The 22,168-nt window shown below is 37.2% G+C and overlaps 1 long non-coding RNA gene across 1 annotated transcript; it reads left to right on the top strand.

The window, feature by feature from the left end:
• Positions 1–9,476: 9,476 nt before the first annotated feature.
• Positions 9,477–10,862, top strand: LOC104233231 (uncharacterized). The gene is made up of 2 exons (XR_712556.2): positions 9,477–9,642; positions 10,633–10,862. It is a non-coding gene; the product is annotated as an uncharacterized lncRNA (long non-coding RNA).
• The last annotated feature ends 11,306 nt before the right edge of the window (positions 10,863–22,168 follow it).

The following is a 22,168-nucleotide window of genomic DNA, read 5'->3' as shown; positions in this document are numbered from 1 at the left end:
GGCGTATTGAATTAATTTTAACGCTCATTTATTTAATAGGGGGTACCGGCCGGATATGAATTTTACAAGTGGCCCATCCGGTAGTCATCACCTAACTGAAAACGTCCATCATGGAATGTCATCACATTACGACTTGTAAGTGAAATGATATAGCCATATATAAAGCATTTATTAATTTAGTAGCTTATATTTTTGTTGAAATGTGCAGTGAAAACGAGCAAGTTGAACTACCCGTACTCACTCAATTGCCCGAAAACGACGTATTACATCAGGATTTGGCAGATGCACAGAGTGAGGAAGAGAACAGCGATTACGATAACAATGCCGATGAATCGGGAGACGAGACACCATTTGCTCGTGAGGATGGTGATGAAGAGGACGAGGAGGAAGGACCCGATTTGAAGAGAGCCCCCTATAGACGAAAAATGTACGAGTCTGAAGTGCCATTTCATTCAAGGGAGATTCCTTATATTGATAACTTGCCAGCCGTGCCGGATATGGAAGCTCTCACAAGGGATTTTGATGAAATCCGGACAGCAATGTAGGATGAGTCTAGACCAACGGTACTTGCAAAAGGGATCCTTTTTCCTAAAAGCACGCGTAAGCAGGGCTTGTAAAATGCACAATGTTAAAGAGTGTCGTGAGATGCAGGTATCGGAGTCAAGTCCGACGGTATACAAGGCTATTTCCCGCAGGTGGTTTTGGTCATGTAATTGGATGTTGCGTGCGTAGAAGAAAAAGACAGGTATGTGGAAAGTGGGTAAATACATTCCTACCCACACATGCGAAATGGACACTTTCAACGGGAATCATTTCAACTTGGATATCGACTTGATATCTCTTGTACTTATTCCGCACATCGAAGCGTCCATAAGGTATAAAATCAAAGAGTGCATTACAGCAGTCCATCAGGAATATGGCCACACAATTACTAAAAGAAAGGCATATCTTGGGCGCAAAAGAGCGTTTGAAATAGTCTATGGTAATTGGGATAAGTCATTTGCGGATCTGCCTAGGCACATGGCTGCACTGCAGCACTTTAACCCCAGAACAGTTGTTGAATGGAAGCTTGAGCGGAGTCCGGGTAAACCAGAATATATATTTAATTACGTGTTCTGGGCGTTTAAGCCAGCAATTGATGGTTTTCCGTATTGCCGGCCCGTTATATCTATAGACGGAACTCATGTCTATGGAAAGTACGATATCAAGCTATTGATAGCCGTGGCAGTGGATGCTCGGTCTCATGCATGCCACCTCCCATATCATCAGCAACATCATCAGCAGGAGCCTCAAAGCCCCCTTGCTAGGGACCTCCTCTCCGCCCACGACCACGTCGTCCGGCACCAGCAGGTCGTCGGGGAGTAGCAGCAGCTCGTCGGCCACCACCTCGTGGCATACCACGACCTCGCTAGTACGTGGCTGGGTCAACATAATCTGGCTCGTGTGCCAAACGCTGATCCGATCGGCCTCGCTGCAGTGTCTGGGAAGCCACATCCATAAAGCGATGACTATAGTCCTGCATGATCACAGGATCGTGGACATAACTCTGCATCTGCTGCCCCATACGATATACAGTATGCAATCCAATCGCCTGCACAAAAGTTTTTAATATAAACTACGTAGTTGACTCGAAATTACTATTAATGTAATTGATAATAACAGAAAACATACCAGAGCCTCATGTCTCCCGGCGTATGAGACGTACCGACCATCTACCTGATGAACTGGGTTCCCGATAAAAAGTCGGGAAACAGTGCGGTACCATGCCATATAAACTTCGATAGGAAAGTGTTGCGGAGCTGGGGTCAAGTCCCCTCGGCTGTCCCAAATACCCAACTGCGCTGTCAGCCAATCAATAAATGTGTCGTCCACCTCATCCGATCATCCCTCTCATAATGTAAAGGATCCCATGCAGGCCGAGTCGGTATAGGCTGCGGAAATCCAAACTGACGAAATACTCGCTTTGAGGCATGATGCTCGACAATATCGAGGCACGTGAGAGGGACGGAAGCCCTCCAAATATGGCGGCCGTGCTTGCAATACGCTGGCAGGGTACCTATCAGCTCTTCGCTGTACGGCGTCCAGATGAACTATCAAATAATAACACAAACCGTTAGTATGCGCAACACCTAGTTAAACAATAATTGGTAAGTTTTGTTAGATATTCACCTGTGCGTCCTCCAGAAAATCCAACACATCCCTACAGAAGGGGAGATTGTGATGGCCATGATACTCTCGTGCAAGTCTACGACGCAATACCCACCTACAAGCTAGAGGGAGATCAGGAATATGTACATTAGCCGGTAGCTGTGGTAGAGGTGGCCGAAGCTGCAGAAATCGCTCCCTCACCCAAACTTGACATACAAAGTTGACGTAAAGATTAACTATAAGTTGTTGGTAGAATTGTAACTAAAGGACATATTATTTGAATAAGTTGTCACCTGTAGAAGTGGCAGAAAGCCAAAAACGTCTCTCTGTGTGCCCATGGATGCCCGACACATCTGCCTGTACAAAAATGATAGGACAACACCACCCCAACTGTAGCTGACTGTATCATCGAAGTCCGTAATATGATGCAGAAAACGGAGGCTCACTAGGTTCCCCGAAGTGTTCGGGAACAAGACCCCCCCAAATGGAAGGAGCAACAACAGCCTTGTATATTGCTCCACATCCACCTCCGCTGAGTCGTCGGTGATAGTATCGTGGATCTGCACCAAGTGGTCTCTAATGGGGACCAACTGCATACGACTGCTCCCAATTGCTACATCTGGGTCCTCGGACCTGAAGCCCGTGAGCCTGTGCAGCATATCCATATATGAATCCCGATTAAAATATCTCATATTCCCAAGCAGTAAAACTGGCAAGCCATCAGTGGACAGGCCATATAAAATCTCGACGTCCTGGAGTGTGATGGTGGCTTCGCCGATGGGCAGATGGAAAGTGTGCATCTCCGGTCGCCACCGCTCAATCAACGCCGTGCTCAAAGCATAGACGAGCTGTATCCGGCCAATGCTAATGATCCTATATAATCTCATCTCCTCCAGGTGATGGACCACACGGGGATGTAGAACGCGGGGAGGAGTCAAAAACTCCCACAATAAATCCACTCTCCTGCCCCGAAAAGTCTGCGTAAGCAACTCTCCCCCCCATATATGCTCGGATCTATGCTGGGGCTGTAGGGGTAGTAGCTCCGACGTCCGAGGGCCGGGATGTATAGGTGCATTCATGTCGTCAACTGTAAATTCATAATTTTTAATAACTATCATTAATAATTATGTATTTTTTTATAATTTAAATTCATATTTTTTAACAACTTAATTGTAAAAATTATATATATACTTATGGGTTTCGTGCTAGATTTTCTGAGGCCTAGTGGTACCAAACTATCATTAATAATTTTATGTTTTTTTAAATAATTTTTATTCATAACTTTTAATAACTTAATTGTAAAAATCTGAGGCCCAGTGGTACCAAACTATCATTAATAATTTTATGTTTTTTAAATAATTTTTATTCATATTTTTTACTAAATTAATTGTAAAAATTATATATATATAATTTTTATAATTATGGGTTTCGTGCTAGATTTTTTGAGGCCCAGTGGTACCAAACTATCATTAATAATTTTATGTTTTTTTTTATAAATTTTATTCATATTTTTTAATAAATTAATTTTAAAAATTATATATATATATATATATATATATATATATATATATATATATATAATTTTTATAATTATGGGTTTCGTGCTAGATTTTCTGAGGCCCAGTGGTACCAAACTATCATTAATAATTTTATGTTTTTTTTAAATAATTTTTATTCATATTTTTTAATAAATTAATTGTAAAAATTATATCTATATCTATTGGTTCCGGGCTAGATATTTAGAGGCTTAGTGGCACAATATAAGATAATTAAACAAAATAAATTCTAAGCTAAAATACTACACAATACTACGCTACAAGGCTCTAAATTTTACTACGCTAAAAAGGTCTATGTTTTACTACGCTAAAAAGGTCTACATTTTACTACGCTAAAAATAATCTAAACTAAACGGCATAAAAACACATAAATATACATGAGGATATTAACAAACACATTTTTTAGACTAATTTATATATTTTTATACAACACTAAAATTAAATCCGGATAAAATTTAACATGCTAGTTTCGGAAAAAATAAACACAAACCGAAATAGAACACATACAAATCAAGTAATATGCATTGTTATAAAAGTTTCAACTTAAAATAAATCGAAATACCTCGATTTAGAATTTTCGGAATATAAATAGATCGAAATTTTGACTCCGGAAGAGTGAATCCACAATAACACGAAGCTCTACTTGACTGTGGGACCACCAATCTTCATCTTTTATGTGCCGGGGGGACCCAATTTTTTTTTTTATTTAAAATGGGGAAGAATCGGGGGGGGGGGGACCAAAAGGGAGTAAAATAATGGAGATGAAACGAAGAAAAAGAAGACGGAAGGATTTTTAATAAGGGGTATAGCGCCATTAATAGTGGCGCTATGTAAGATGGGATTTTGGGATATAGCGCCATTAATAGTGGCGCTATGTAAGATGTGTCAGTTTTACTATATATAACGCCACAAAAAGTGACGCTATACAGTAACGGTACAGTTACCGTTACTGTATAGCGCCACTTTTTGTGGCGTTATATATAGTTTGGTAACTTTTTTTTTAAACACTTATTTGTGTATTTTGAATAAAAAAAAGTCACATTTTAGTTCCGGACTCGTTGTCTAATGCCTTTTGTACCTTAAATGACCATATTTTATGTGATACTAATAACAATGCAACAGTATGATATTAACATCCAATGCAAATTTAAAGAAATTCCACGATGCTAGCAAAAATCTTCATTAGCCTCTAGCTTGAGTGAATTTAAGAGGGGTGTATCAGGTTGTAGCAGATGTCTTATGTGAAATAGTGAGGAGGAAAGTAGCACATATATTTTTGCACATTTTATTTTGTAGCTTAGCTTCTCTATTAGCGTAAATCTTGCTTTAACTGCGTTTGTTGGCGAATGTGTAATTTTTGCATAGGAAAAACAACTTGTATTCAAATCCTTAATCCTGAATCGTGTGGGGTTAATCGAAATTATTTGAGGTTTGGGGTCTTGTTGGGTTGCGAGACTTGGTTTAAAAAGCCTACTGGGAATGTTTAACAAGTTTTTATGCTATTGTAGCTTAGAAAACTCTTCATGCTCTCGTTTTATTTGTTTAATTAATGGACATCGTAGCTTGCTTTAGGCGCGATTTGATCTATCAATGTGATTGTGTATACGTTCGCGTGACATAATTACGATTCTTTTAAAAATAAATCGAGGTATGCGTTCGTACAACTTTGACCAAACCTTTTCTTGAATAAACTAAGTGTTAGGAATTGTGGACACGTATGCGTGACATGATTCTTGACGCGCCAAACAAAATGAGTACACGTACACGTGACTAGTTTCAAGTTAATTTCTTAATTATGAATAATCAAGCAATTAAAAGCGGTTAAAGAGGTGAATGCACATAGGTTCTAAAATAAGTAATTAGACAATTTGATTAAGCCAAGTATGATCAAAGCGACCGTGCTAAAACCACGGAGCTCAGGAATGCCTAACACCTTCTCCAAGGTTAACAGAATTCCTTACTCAGATTTCTGTGTTCGCAAACCATAAATAAGAATCAACTTCCTCGATATGGGGTTTTAGACTGGTACCCTTGAGCGGACAACTCAAGGGGGAAGTCACGAAACCGTCGACTGCACTGCTGATCGACTGGTTTTACCGCAAATATGTCTTTTCGAATTTAGGGGGTAATAATATAGGAAGAACGCAACCACTCATTATAAGTGTTACTATAGTATTTGTTTGGCACGAGTGGAGTATGATGTTGAGCATCATTATGCAATAATTAAAACATGTTGGCACGTATTTGCACGTTAAGACAACGATAAATACAACAGTTTCATAATTTAAAGCAGCAATAAAAGAAAGAAGGAAGACACGTCAGTTCTGCAGTTGGAAAGGATATTAAATGCTTAAAGGAATTAAATAAGTAATTGCTCATAAAGAGGTACAAATTCACAAGAACAATCCGAAATGGTAAAAGCCTAAACATCCCAAAGGGGATCGCCATGCTGTCGCGTCCCCTTTTCCCCTCTTTGCATCGGAAAATCGAGTTTATGACATTTTTGGGGTAGGACAACTCATTCCTTTTGGGAACTGGGTTTGCATTTGGAGAGTCGTCATCTAATGATTTAAGGTGCATTAAGACACCTATAAGGTTCATTTCTAAGTTTGTTTGATAACCAAAGACCGGGTAAGAGCTTGAAATTATTCTAAGGGGAAGGTGTTAGGCACCCCTTAGGATCCACTAGTGTGGTTCCCGGCCAGACAATTTTTGTTAATTGTACAATTAGCAGATAGACAAATATAGGCTCAAATAGTAGAGGATTTAAGTTTGAACACATAAGAGTTTGAAAAACAATTATTAAAAGGCGAATTTTGAAAAGGAGTTACAACTCTACAAACACTTGAGAATATAAAAGGGAGGAGGGGGGTCCTAAGTTTATTTACAATATGGATCACATCAATGCGATACCCAGTATGACACTCCTTAGAAGAGGAGATACACGTGGTATTAGCACACCGGTCATCATATCCGTATCTACCCTTCCCACCCCGTTAAAGTATTAAAACGCGGATTGGTCTCGACCTCTATTGCATGCTATTACCCGTCCCATTCCTATCAGTCCCGGAGGAATTTAGGACTACTATTCCTATAAGAGGGAGGGTTTTAGGCTGACTCTTGGGTTTTAAAGGTAAAAAGGCTAAGGCGACATACAAAACACGTAGGACTGCATATTAGGGGAAACATATAAACAAATAAGAGGCTCATATATACCTCCACAGATAATGTACATAAATGGCATGACTTAAACACAGTTCGGGTCAGAATTTAAAGTACTAGGGCAGGATGTTTTAATTGTTGAAGCAGACCATATTTATTACATAACTCAGATAAGAAGTCCGAATCAGGCCTGCCTGCTGGTTGTAGCAGTTGCTAATTAAACAAAGGCAAATCCAGTTTTATTAAGCAATTACCTAAGACTTGCCTAAGTATATATTGGTGATGTCCTATAAGCATGATATCTATCGCTGATTAAGAATGCAGCAGAGCAATGGTTAATTTAAACAGGCGATTTGGATCATATAGGCATGCTTTCTAGACCGTATTAATAAAAGGAGTAGGTTGTTTAAACTGATTCAGAACAGTACGAGTCAAACTGATTTTAACTATACTAGTTTTAGATCCTATAGGCATGATCTCTATTATAGCTGATTTCAATTCTTATAGGCATGGTATCTAAGTGTTAACGACTGATTTTGATCCTATAAGCATGGAACATGCAGTGAAGTAGACATGATTTATTTGTTTAAAGCGAAATTCCTATAGGCATGATCTTTATCTGCGTGGAAATAAAGCATGCAGAACTTGAATTAAAATAGAATAGATCTATAGGCATGTTTTCTACCCTCCTAATAGCTAAAACATGCATAATTACCCCACCCCTTTTCACTAGCCAACTCCTAATATTTGTTACAAATTATTACATACCAAATACTGAATTACATCAGAAAAGTGTAAAATAAGAAGTTACAACCATAGGAAGCCTGATTCTGACTTCCCCTATGAGTTATGGAATAAACCACCTCAAATGCCACTTGTTTCAAAGCCTCTCAGACCTGAATCTGTGAAAGTTTCCTAAGGGTCTCAAGGGACCCCGGGTAACGCTTACACCCATGTTTGCATATCCAGATAGAGATGAGTGCAGTGTGGAAGGGCCAGCCCTTATGTGTCCAAGTTCAGGATGAGCTCAAGGGTCCCAAAGCAAGGCTCACACAAGAGGGGAAAAACCTAGGTTCTAAAAATATAGTGGAAGTGCAGAATACAAAGATTTATTTAAAACTGGGTTGAAAATAGTAAGTGATAAGGGTGATTTGAAAGCAGTAGTAATAAAACTCAAACTACACAGAATCAGTAGTTACACAAAGGGGTCAAGAGGTTTTGGGAATCATAAGTCAACAAGTGCACACATAGGGGAAGCATTGATCTAAGGGGAATGGGAAATTATTACAGCATGCTAATAATACAACTTGATTGCAGAAACATAAGCAGAAGCAGGCAAGAGGGTAAGAAATTGGAACAACTAAAAGAAACATGTTGTTGTTGATGCTTGAAAATTAACTAGGACATACTTGTTGACATCCAATTTTGTCCCTCTTTTCTTCCAAATTGTTTACTTGAGCTTCTAATATTATTAATAATGTGTAAATATTTATTTTACTATTTTTTCTAATTAGTATCGTTATTTTATTATTATTTTGTTGTTGTTATCATCATTAGATAATACTATTGTCATTGATGCTACATTGCTACTATTGCTGCTACTATTATTATTATTATTATTATTATTATTATTATTATTATTATTATTATTATTATTATTATTATTATATCACAATTACTATTAGTATTATTATCATTATTATTATTATGACTATCATTACTATTGATATTCTTCTTTATATTATTATTATTATTATTATTATTATTATTATTATTATTATTATTATTATTGTCGTTATCATCATTGTCATCATTATTATTTTTCTAACTATATCTTATTGTTATTTTTGCGAAAATAATTGTCGTTATCATCATTGTCATCATTATTATTTTTCTAACTATATCTTATTGTTATTTTTGCGAAAATAAAATTTATTTATTTAGGATAAATAATAACATTTCCGTCGTCCCGTACTTTATAAATTATTAGACATTTCATGCAATAGTTATTTTGTAGTATTTCATAACTATTTTATTAAGTTAGTATAAATTATAATCTTGTTAAGGCTTCTAAATACTTTAATTAACTTATGATAGTGTTTTGCTATTCAGAAACCCAAGAAACTAAATGAAAGAAAGAAAAAGACCACCTCATGTCCAGCCCACTCAAAGCCCAATCCAAATTGCCTAAAAATAACAAATCAGTTCAGCAACCCACTTAACACTTTTCTGCAGCCCAAGAACTAAATTAGGGATCTCCCTCTCTTCCCTAACGCTACTGACCCCTTTCCTTGTCCCTTTCTCCATTTTCAGAAAACTTCCAAGCTCTTACATCCTTCAAGCAGACAAATGTCACATCATTTTTGTGCAAAATACTGCAGCCTCGCCAATCCGTGTAAGGACTGAAATGAATCACGCCATTTTGATCAAATCACGTGAAGCCTGCAGAATCCATCCAAGAAACATCCAACGTTCAATTTCAAACGTTCTACTTTGACCAAGGTTCAAAATAAAAAATGAAATCGTACTTGAAATCCCGCTCAAATTTACCGCTCTTTTACCTTCTATCAAAGACCATGGTTGGAAGCCGCCGCCCTCTGTTCTGAAATTACTCTCTAAAAACTCATCTCTTTCTCTCGGTCTCTATTGATTTTTTTGCCATAACAACACCCTTGCTCCTGTTGCTTCTAACATTCTTTGCTTGCTCGAGTTAGTTGATCCGAAGTCGGAGATTCGATTATCCGTTGAAGACGCCCCAGTCACTGCACCTAAAAAGGTCAGTAACTTGTGAAGCTTTGATTTCTTTTGTCCTTTCTTTTCTCGGTCAATGCCCAGAAGTCATTAGCTATCTCAACTAGAAAACATGAGTTAGGATTCATTTTTAGGTTGGCTCTTTAGTTTCTGTTATCTGTTTACATGTTCACGTGTTTGTAGAAATCATAACTGTAAGAGTATTGAGGATGGACATTTATTTATTTATTTATTTTAAAATATGAGTAACAAGTATTTGTCTGCTTATAAATATGTCCTCTTTTCGTTCTTTGATGCTTGACATAGTGATATGCTAGAAGTATATTCTATTTCTAAGAAAATAACTCAAACTTGTTAGTGTCAAGAAATAAAGCATTAAAGATCATGCCTATAAGCTCCGTCAGTTCCGCAATATATTTTCCTCTAAGTATGAATTATTTAAACCTTAAATGTGTTTTTGCCTTTGCGATACTAGATAACCTTATCTATGACTCCGATAATTCCTTCTTACACGTTAGTTATCTTAAAATACATGTATACTAAATATCTTGTATATGGGTTTAAATTGATTTATATGTAAAGGTTAGTAATTGGATACACTTGAGTGTCATCTTTGTGATAGACGTCATGTTCGAAGTTCTTGAAATATTGAATCTGCTTCTGGATAAGAAGAATGGGTATTTGGCTTATTGGTCCATTGTTGCGATTTCTAAACAAAAATGGCGGATTGACTTTTGTAATTGAATAGTATTATATAGATGCTGTAACTTAGTTATAATATTTTCATGACATAGAGTTTGATCGTTTAAGAGCTTGATGTTACAGCTATAGAACAAAAATCTATTATTCTTCTTAAGGAAAATAGTTTTATGTGGAGTATTTCATCTTATAAACTTTTATGGGATGAGTTATATTACGAGTCTTTACTTCTTTATTTATCTCTTATGTAGTATAAAGAATCAGATTTCATTTTCTAATTCTTATTTCTTGTTTGTCTTTGCATATGCACATGGAGAAAATGGAGTCTAATTCAAGACTCTGGCAGTGGATTCTCATAGAGACTCAACACTATCCGAGCATGGAGTCATCACATCCTACACCGTCTCTCTTAAAATGCACCAAATAGCAAGAAAACAAGTGAAACGCTTGGGGGCGCCTATGGCGTTCTTCTTTTAATTCTTTTGTCATCCATTTTATCTAACTTTTGTGATTGTTAATTTGCTTGTGTTTTGGGTTTTATCTCAAGTTTGGATTTAATTATTTAGGTTCTTTATATACTTATATCACATAGGATACGGTAATTAGAATGGGGAATCTAAGATCGATAATCTAATAACTTTCTTTTCTTATTAACCATTAGAGTATTCATTTTCTAGGAAGCTTAACACTATGCTTCAGACACTTTTTTTCTTATAAGAAGTCAAAACGGGTTTCAAAAGAATAAGCTAAGTACTGTTAGAAGTGTATATGCAAAACAATTTTTACCAACTCTCTTAGTCTATCTTTGAAAATAGATTCTTATTATCATCTTTGAAGCTACATTTTGCCAAGCAATTTCACACATATTTCTTTTTACAAGAAAAGAACATCATTATTTTAAAATTTACTTTTAAAATATAGATAGTTACTCGGCTAACTTACTTACTGGTCTTGTCCCATTTTGATCATTTAAATATTGACGCTCAATTATAAGTTTTTACAACACTTATAAAGAGGCCTTGGCTAATCCAGTTCACTTGTTTTTTTTTTTTTTTTTAAATTTCAACTTATTGTTAAGTTATTTTTACAAATTACTATTTTAAGTAACATGTGCATATATTAATTACAAGCAACTTTCTTTAGATACCCAATACCTAAATGATGTACTTATATATATACCTTAGTCTTAATTAACTTAAGTTTGGTCGGTTAATCGTAATTCATGGATTATATATGGTGTCTCAATAACCTTCCCTATAGGATTAATTAGAACCCTTATCCATAATCTTAAGGTTAAGCAAATCGTAAAAATAGAATTAATTTTAACTATTATTTAGTAAATAGGTGTCCTAATTCACCTTTAAAATAATTAGGTGGCGACTCTCTTAATTAATTAAACCTCAGAATTACCAATATGTTATACTCTAATTTGACCCGTGTTAAAGTGGGGTATAACAGCATGACGACTCTGCTGAGGATACTAGGTTCTAAGCCATAACAAGCTTAGGTTAATAATAAAATCGATTTGTGTGTTTATGATTGTTTATGATGCTTATTTGAATTATCTTTACGTGATAAACTGCCTTATATTAATTGTTCATTCTTATTGCTTCATACAAATTGTCATCCCGTTTCACTTCCTCCACTTTTGGAATACTCACACTATGCACACACCTAGCGGTTACGTAGTTTGTGGCCGTGCACTTTTCAAAAGATACCTTTTAGGGGAAATTTCGTGGGTAAGTCGATCAGCGGTGTAGTCAACAGTCACGGGCTTTCCACTCTCAAGTTGTCCGCTTGGGAGAGGACTAGTCTAGAAAAACTCATTCTTAGTTAGCCTAAGATAGAGCTACTAAACCAAAACCTTTTTAAGAGCATGCATCATTTTAACCTTAGGTGATTTAATACCCGAGGTGTATTAAACCCATTAGTTGACCTCACCTAAATGTCCAAGTGGGGTTTCAACCCCAAGTGACACCTTATCGCGTATATGTGCATTATTTGAAGGGTGAACATGCCAATTATGTGGACCATTTGCTCTAAATTAATTAAATTCTAATTAAAGGAGCATGGCTAACTTTTTTATATATATGAAAAATTTCAAATTACACAATCAACGTAAAGTTTAGATATGACAAAATATATTTTACTTTCTTTTAATCTGTTGATGAAATATACTTCCTTTTGACCAAAAAGAAAAGGTTTAAGCAGTTATACTTTACTATTTATTGTTTTTCAAAAAATAGAAATATTTAATTATTTTACATCAATGGGATGATACATAATGACATATTTATCTTTCAAATACACGTTAGACCTACCTCTAACACAAAGAAATCCCTTACATATTAGGAAGCGCAATTATGTTTTATACTTTGAAATTTGTAACATGCTTGCTTGCTTATTTGCTTACTTGACTTTATTATTTTTACTAACATCATTTGTTGTTTTTCGGAAGGAAAAATAATAGACTATCCAACTTGCTAATATATACTTTATTTGTTCATATATTTTTGTTATTTATTTTTATATTATTTTTTTTGAATTAATAATAATAATAATAATCACCAATCATTCTGCGCTTAGCGCTCTTTAACGACTCTAGAGCACCATTTAGGTATTTACTTAGGCCCAAATTTCTCTTAGGTCCACTCCAATTTTTAGAGTCTAATTAATATACCTTTTTAGTCTTTGGGCATGATCTTCTATTATTTATAAGGCATTTCTGCCCGCAAACACTTCAATAAGTTCGGTTGTCATGAAAATTCATCGATATTCGTGCCTTAAACTAGCATTAAGAATTTTATTTAGACAACAATGAGCATCTCACTCCCTATAGCAAGATATCATTCCTACTTCTTAAAAAAACTTGCGAAATATTTCATAATTAGAAAATATTTTTCCCATCTAATTTCGCGAGTTGATTTTATTCGCGTTCTTTTCTAAAAAATGTAGTTACATATTTTTTAAAAAAATATTGCCACTCTTTCCTTACATAATTTTCAATTCTTTCTTAAGTTTTCCAATTCCGGCGTAATCTTGTATCTCCAATATTCGTTTCTGTCACGACCCTAACCCCGAACACCGGTCGTGATGGCGCCTCTCATGAAGACAAGGCCAACCAATTAAACCCAATTCTTTTTTTTTTAAAAACAGTTAAACAAATATAAAAGCAGTCTAATCATGAATTAATGATAATGAGTAGCGGATATACAACCCAACACAGCCCTAACCGGGTTGTAACAAGTCACGAGCATCTACTAGGGTATAAATACAACTGAAAGCCTGGAGTGTACAAATACAGTCTACTGAAATGAAGAGAGAGAAAAACAGTGCTGCGAATGCCGGCAGCTACCTTGCTAAACTCTGATGACTCTGCCTCCGATCAGCCAAAACCCGCTACCGGGTGTATAAGTACCTGCATTTGCACACAAGGTGCAGGGAATAAAGTGAGTACTCCAACTCAGTGAGTAATAATAATAAATAAAGACTGAAGGCAAGAAATCACGTAAAACATATCAAGATGCTGTATAGCAGCAGTCCAAAACCAGTAAGAAAGCAGTGAAGCTGTAAAATCTCTTTAAAACGTCTTAGCTCAGTTTAAACTTCTTTGAAAATGGCTTTTTTAATAGTATGCAAATGAATGCCAAACAGTTAGTGCAGATAAGCACAGAAATCTGCCCCTCGGGCACAAATAACATAGTTTAACAGGTAAATATGAAAGATAAATACATAAAGGTTCGCCCATCGGGCTCAATGTCAATAACTCTGCCCCTCGGGCAATATTTCAGAATAATACCAGCCCCTCGAGCAATCACATAGAATGGTATGTACCAGCCCCTCGGGCAATCACATAGAACAATACAACCCCCTCGGGCTATCACATAGAACAATATCAGCCCCTCGGGCTATATCTCACATCACAATGTGTACCCGCGCTAACTGGGGGTGTACAGACTCCGGGAGGGGCCCCTTACGGCCCAGGCGCAATATCAAGCCATCTCGTGGCATCAAATCTAGGCCCTCGGCCTCATATCAGTCAAGCCACCTCGTGGCATATATATCTCAGGCCCTCGACCTCATAAACAATATCAACAAGCCACTTCGTGGCGTACATATCTCAGGCCCTCGGCCTCAAATCAGTATCAGTGTTTCCTCACAACTAGGCTCTCGGCCTTACTCAGTCAAAAAAATACTCACAAGCCCCTCAGGCATTAGTAAAACAGTATTTCTCAGCCCAAATCATCATTTAAAATATCATTTAAGTCTCAAAACGGAGTAAAAATGGCTGAGTAGTAAAGCAGTGGAAAATAACATGATTGAGTTCAATTAATAAGTCAAAATAGTGAGGAAATAGTAATAAAAATCCCGAAGGGTTCAAATAGTTGGCACGAAGCCCAATATCGCAATCAACTCAAATCATGATGATAACATATAAGTTTCTATTAAATATGCGGTAAAATCATCAGTCGGGACGGACCAAGTCACAATCCCCAATAATACACGACCCACGCTCGCCATCATGCGTGTGCCTCACCTCAATATAGCACTACGATGTGCAATTCGAGGTTTCAAACCCTCATGACATCATTTACAATCATTACTCACCTCGAATCGGCTAAATCTCTAGCTCGCGACGCCTTTGCCCCTCAAATCGGCCTCCATGCGCGTCGAATCTATCTAAAATCAGAACGAATACATCACAATATGCCAAGGGAACAAAGCCCAAGCAAAAACAATCGAATTACCACAAAATTTCAGAAATTGGTGAAACCCGACCCACGGGCCCATATCTCGGAATTTGATAAAATTCACAAAACTAGAATCCTTATACTCTCACGAGTTTAACCATACGAAAATTATCCAATTCCGGTACCATTTGACCCTTTAAATAATCATGTTATATCTTTGGAAGATTCCACAATTTTTTTCCCCAAATTCCATCCCAAATCACGAATTAAATGATGAATTCAATGATAGATTCATGTACTCTAGCCAAATCTGAGTTAGAATCACTTACCCCGATGAAGTTCTTGAAAAACCTTCGAAAAATTGCCAAAATCCGAGCTCTCTAGGTCAAACTATAAAATAAAACCCCAAACCTCATATTTATAGAGTACCCCACAGATTTCCACCTCCGTGGACCGCACAAAATTGACCGCGGTCCGCACAAAACCAGTGTGGTTCGCACAAAAATGACCGCGGCCGCACAGGCTTTTCTCTGCAGTGATAGGCTTTAGTATTTTGGCCATAACTTTCGCTACAGATGTCCAAATTACAAGATCTTTACCTCTCTGGGAACTAGACACGAATGGCTACAATTTTTGTTTTTGAATCATCTCAAAATTCCTTGTAAATCAAAAGACATGAGCTTCCGAAGTAGGACCAGTGAAATATTTCCCACCGCGGCCGCACAACACCTACCGCGGCCGCACTTCATTTTGTGCGGACCGCGCGGGTGGGTTTCGAGGCCTGCAACCCTTCTGGACTTGCTACAGCTATGATTTTCGGCCTAAAACATCCCGGAACATATCCGGAACTCCCGTAACTTTAAACTAATTGTACCAACACATCCCATGACATCGTTCAAACTTTGTTCAAAACTTCGGAACGCTCACAACAACATCAATCACCAATTTAACATAGGATTCAAGCCTAAGAACCCCAAGAACTCTTAAATTATGCTTTCGATCAAAAGGTCTATCAAATCTCGTTCGAATGACCTAAAATTTTTCACACACATCCCAAATGACACAATGAAGCTACTGCAACTTCCGGAATTTCATTCCAACCTCTATATCAAAATCTCACCTATCAACCGGAAAACGTCGAAATCTCAATTTTGCCAATTTAAGCCTAAACCTTCCACGAACCTCCAAAATGCAGTCCGATCACGCCCCTAAGTCCCAAATCACCTAACGGAGCTAACCAAATCATAAAAATTCCGATCCGAGATCATATACAAAAAAGTCAACTCTTGGTCAAACCTTTCAAATTTAAGGCTTCAAACTGAGAACCGTTCTTCGAAATTCATTCTGATTCACCTGAAACCTAACACCAATGATTTACATAAGTTATAATACACCACACGAGGCAAGTCATGCCTGAGAACTGGCGAGCGAAGTGCAAAATCTCAAAACGACCGGTCGGGTCGTTACAATTTCATAGCTTCATATCTCTTAGAACTTCAATCTTCGTGCCTAACACACATTTCCAAGTTGGTAAATGTCCAAACTTACGCAATCTACCAAGAAATAGAAGGCCACTATTTGGTCAATTTACATTGTCAAATTATTCTAAAAAGTTTCACCTATTCAATTCAAGTGTTTGCATTGTCTTATTTCGGGTCGTTGAGATTAATCTTTACGCACCCATTAATTCTAAGTTTTGGCACATGAGTCGATGTACTATCCCATAAGTCTCAAAACGGTTGATACCGTATTCCAGGCCTCGACAACTTTACGATTTTTCAAAGCTAAAAAAAATATAGATTTTAGATTCTTTTCATTGACTACCATATCTTTATCAATTATTTTGATCCCGAGCTTGTCTATATCCAAATATCAACAAATTATTTTCTAATATCAAAATCACACATCTTTGGCCTCTCTTAGACATTGTAATATTACAAGACCCGATCTCGTCGGTTTCTTAGGCACACATTCCCAAATATTCTACCCTTAGCCTAATATTTATCTACTCCATAGTGACTATATATACCTTTTTCCAAAAGAAGTTGACTTGAGTTGAACATCAAAGCAACACAAGTTCAAGGACAATATGGCCAACCAAATCACAATGATTGACCTAGATGCGGATGAGTTTGAGTACAAAAAATCCAAATCATACCAAGATAAGATTGCTAAGCTTGAAGCAAAAGTGGCAAGTGGGGCAAGAAATTGATGGCGTCAAGGAAGTGATAGCTGATATTAAGAACTCGTTCAACGAAAAAGGCTACTCTCCATTTCGTACAACTGCATCTCCCACTTATGAGTGTAATGCCTAATTTTTCCAAATCTGCACTCTTTCTTGCTAGAAAGGGCATTCTAAGCTGCCAACAATGTGTATGAAGAAGAAGCATGATTAACAAGATCACAAAAATTTGAAAGATTATCATTCTCCACCCACCTTCCCTTATTTAGGATGCGCATGCAACCTATGTAAGGCTTAGTCTCATTATAGCAAAAAACTGGGGCAGATTTTTAGCACGCGGGTTGAGTATGCTCGAAAGGGACATCACACCATGGAGTGATAATAAAAATATTCCTAAAGATTGGGGCAATTTTTGAAATTTTCAAAGCCATGCAAGGACAAGAACCTATGATAGAGCTAAAGCTTTGATGTTGGACATAAGTTAGCCTTCACAAAACTTCAAATCATTCTGCTTCCATGTCAACAAGTCTCGTGCGTTAGAGCCCTCTAGATAACAAGTCATTCTCGTCCATCCATTTTGCAACTTAGGCCATCATTTCCAGTTTAGGACTCCTACTTAATCATATCATGAATTAATCTATCTAATTACACACTTTATTAATTTGTGCATTTATTTGATTATGATAAATACGCTAACACTTTACTTTTATTTTGTAAAGTTTTATTTTTCCTTTAAAGGTTGCCTAGGATTAAACATTGTTTTGGCTGCGTATCTGCATAAATGAAGGGCTATAATGGCAGACCATTTTGAAGAATTCAATACCAGTATGGGAAAATTGCAATCACAGAATGATGGCTCCAAGGAACATGTTGGTTAATCTGGGAAGCACTTTTAACCTTCTTCCAAATACAACCTCCACTTCTATCTCAAACCGAAATATCTGCTTAACCATATCTCCTTGCCCAACTCCTACTTATGCAATCTCTACACAAGTTCCATCAACCTGCAACCTCAATCAAGTCATGATAATGCCTCTCTTAACCATAACTCCATTTGAAGAAAGCAAGCAAAACCAACTAGCAGTATGTCCTTATAAGAGACGTGGAAAAGAAATCTAGCAAATTTGCCGTAAAGATTTGGATAAAGAACTCCGTGATTTAAAGAAAGCCATTGGAGAAGAATTGCAATCAAGAAATTACCAAAGTCTACGATATGAAGATTTATGCCTGCAACTAGATGTAAAACTCCCACCAGGGTACCAGATGCCAAAGTTTAATACTTTCAACGGGAAGGGAAATCCCATTGCTCATTTGAAAGACTATTGTAGCAGGTTAATTTGCATATGACACAATGAGTCCATTCAGATGAAATTATTTATTCAAAACTTATCATGACCTGCACTTGTTTGGTACACAAAATAAGATTTTAGCAAATGTCACATGTGGGATGATATGGCTCACGATTTTGTAAAGCAATATGAGTTCAACCTTGGAGCTGATCCAGACATCCATAACTTGTACAAAATAGATAAAATGGCACATGAATCTTTTCAGGATTATGCAATCCGGTGGAGAGTTGAAGCTTCGAAGGTGCACCCTCCGCTATCCGAGAAAGAGTTGATCTCAATCTTCATTGACATTCAAAATGGCATATATTATAAAAAGCTAGCTACAAAGCTGGCTACTGCGAACGTGCGTAATTTCTCAGACTTGATTAGAGTCGGGGACTTCCTAGAAAGTGGCATCAAAGAAGGAAAGGTTAGCATGAAAACTTTCAATCATGCTTTACAACCTGAGATGCTGAAAAATCGGAAAAGTAAAGAGAAGCAAAATGCCGCAGTTGCCATGAATATGCATCAACCGGAATGCCATCAGAATCACCAGCTTTTGCAAAATCATGCCATTTCTATCGCCCACGACATGCATCTCCAGCCTCATCGCCAACAAAGTATTCAATATCAACATCGCCATGCTCAAGTCGCTTCTCACCAATCCAAGAAAAGGAAGCCCCGTGACTTCACACCTCTGAGTGAACCAATCCCTAGAATATTCGCTCGATTTAATGCCTCAGGAATTATGCAACCAAGAAAAGGAAGGATTTTTGACCCTTCGCATCCATTATTCGACCCGTCAAAGTATTGTGCTTATCATTCAAACGCTCAAGGTCATGATACAGAAGAATGCCTAGCATTAAAATATAAGATTCAGAATTTAATTTATGCTAACAAACTACGAGTGTACCTACCAGTTGGAACAATTACTCAAATGCAATTAGCGGCAGCACAAGCAATATACCGAGCGTGGTTGGGCATCCGAAGAAGAAACATCATTTAGACTAGTTCACCTTGCGTTGCTGGCATTATTATTTTGCAACTATCATCATATGAGTAGCTATTTTTTATAATCATGCCTTGCTTTTGTAAATGAACTACGTGTTGACCTGATTCCCGTTTAAGAGGGGATACGTAGGCAGCCCTATGGGTTCGGTCTCATCATAATAAAAATCCTATTTACCCCAAAAGCCAAAACCAGGGCAGGTTTTGCAGAAGGTTCCTCATCATTTGACAAGGCAGAAAATGAAATCTCGAGCTACATATTTGTTACAAGCGCAATAGCAAATTCCAGAATGCCATGGCAACAAGTTGCAGATTCAAAGCCAAACTTTGATATTCAATGCAAGGCAACCACTTTCTTTTATACTAATAAATTTTCTTTGAGTATTGCAGGGGCATATTTAAGCTATTCTTGAACAATATAATACGATATCGCAAAGCTCAACATCATCAAGTTAGAAGTTGCAAGATTCATGCAAAGCAAAAGATGAACCCAAGCCAACACAAATCAAACTTTGAAACTTATAATTTTTCTTTGAGTGCAGGAATTTATTAATAGCAAAACTTTAGTATGAAGATACAATGATTTTTAACATTGCAACAAGAATATTCACTACTACAAAGGAATTTCATCAAGTTCTCTGCATCGCACCATTTGCTAATCATTGCACCAAGCTCTCTGTATTGCACTATCAATGTATATTACTTCGAAGTAACCATGCCAAGCTCTCTACACTGCATTACGAATTCCAAGACTACAAATCAAGCATCACACCAAGCTTCTGCACCGCACTAATATTTGAAATTGCAAATCAAGAGCCATGCATCTAGGTTCATCCACCTATTAATAGGACAAAAAGGTCGTCCGCCTGATTAATAGGACACGAGATCGTCCGCCTGATTAATAGGATATAAGGTAGTCCGCCTGATAATAGGACACGAGGTCGTCCACCTGATTAATAGGACATAAGGTAGTCCGCCTGATAATAGGACACGAGGTCGTCCACCTGATTCATAGGATATAAGGTAGTCCGCCTGATAATAGGACATAAGGTAGTCCGCCTGATAATAGGACACGAGGTCGTCCACCTGATTCATAGGACATAAGGTCATCCGCCTAATTAATAGGACACAAGGTAGTCCGCCTGATTAATAGGACACGAGGTAGTCCGCCTGATTAATAGGACACGAGGTAGTCCGCCTGATTAATAGGACACGAGGTAGTCCGCCTGATTAATAGGACACGAGGTAGTCTGCCTGATTAATAGGACACGAGGTAGTCTGCCTGATTAATAGGACACGAGGTAGTCCGCCTGATTAATAGGACACGAGGTTGTCCACCTGATAATAGGACATGAGGTAGTCCACCTGATTAATTGGACATTAGGCTGTCCGTCTGATTAATTGGACATAAGGTTATCCACCTGATAATAGGATATTAAGGTTGTCCGCCTGAACAACAGGACACTTTAGCACATATTCACATGCTTTCCATTAATTTATTTCGACCTAGATGGTCATGGTTTTAATGTCATTACTGAAAGGCATCATTATCATAAATTATTGCAAAGCACATTTATAAACTACATGTTATTGTTGAAAATCATTATTGGCATAAAGCTATATTTTTATCAAATTATTTTGGCCGACTAGGCCGCATTGTATAAGTAGACGCCCAAAAGGTGTCATTTAATAAGATTACTTTACAACACCTTGTATTTCAATATCTACTCTACTGACGAATTTGCCTTGCAGGAAACATAGTGCACCATGGCGATCAAGCTGAGTTATCGCAAATTATATTTTGAAACTCATAGTTTTATTTGAGTACAAGAATTTACTAATAATAAACTTCAGCATGCAGATTTCCAAATTATTGGCACGCTCCTTGAATAGTTTCTTCTGTAAAGGCACTGCATCAAGCTCTCCGCACCAAGGATATTCGCTACTGCACCAAGCTCTTTGCATCACTCCTTGAATATTGTTACTATAACCCTGGCACCAGATCAAGTTTTATGTACCATATCAAGCTCATCACACCGCATCATATTAATTTTTGTAATTACAAATAAAGCACTACATGTCAGGCTTGTCCACCTTCAAATAGGACATGTCGGGTTTATCCGCCCTCAAATAGGATATATCGGGTCTATCCGCCCTCAAATAGGATATATCGGGCTCATCCGCCCTCAAATAGGATATATCGGGTCCATCCGCCCTCAAATAAGATATATCGGGTCCATCCACCCTCAAATAGGATATATCGGGTCGATCCACCCTCAAATAGGATATATTGGGTCAATCCACCCTCAAATAGGATATTGAAGTTAACCCTTTCTCAAAAGGATATTTAATTTATTTCGACTCGAGTGGTCCCACTTGCATAAGCATTGCCGAAACATATGTTTCATAAATCGTTGCCAAATGCATTTATTAAATTTTCATGTGCCATTGCCGACCATGAAATATGTCACCATAAAATTATATTTTTTATATGTTTGCACAATAAATTCGCTTTTCTTATGAATCGATGCCTAAATATTATTTTTATAAGATTACTTTTATGCCATATTGCATCTTATTTCCTAACGAATATTTTTAGCAGTGTTAAGCTTTGTAGGAAATATAGCGCAACGTGGAACTATA

Source organism: Nicotiana sylvestris, chromosome 1 (assembly GCF_000393655.2).
Source record: "Nicotiana sylvestris chromosome 1, ASM39365v2, whole genome shotgun sequence".
NCBI lineage: Eukaryota > Viridiplantae > Streptophyta > Magnoliopsida > Solanales > Solanaceae > Nicotiana > Nicotiana sylvestris.
Note: the sequence above shows the minus strand (reverse complement) of the source record. Positions and strands in the feature narration are given on the sequence as shown.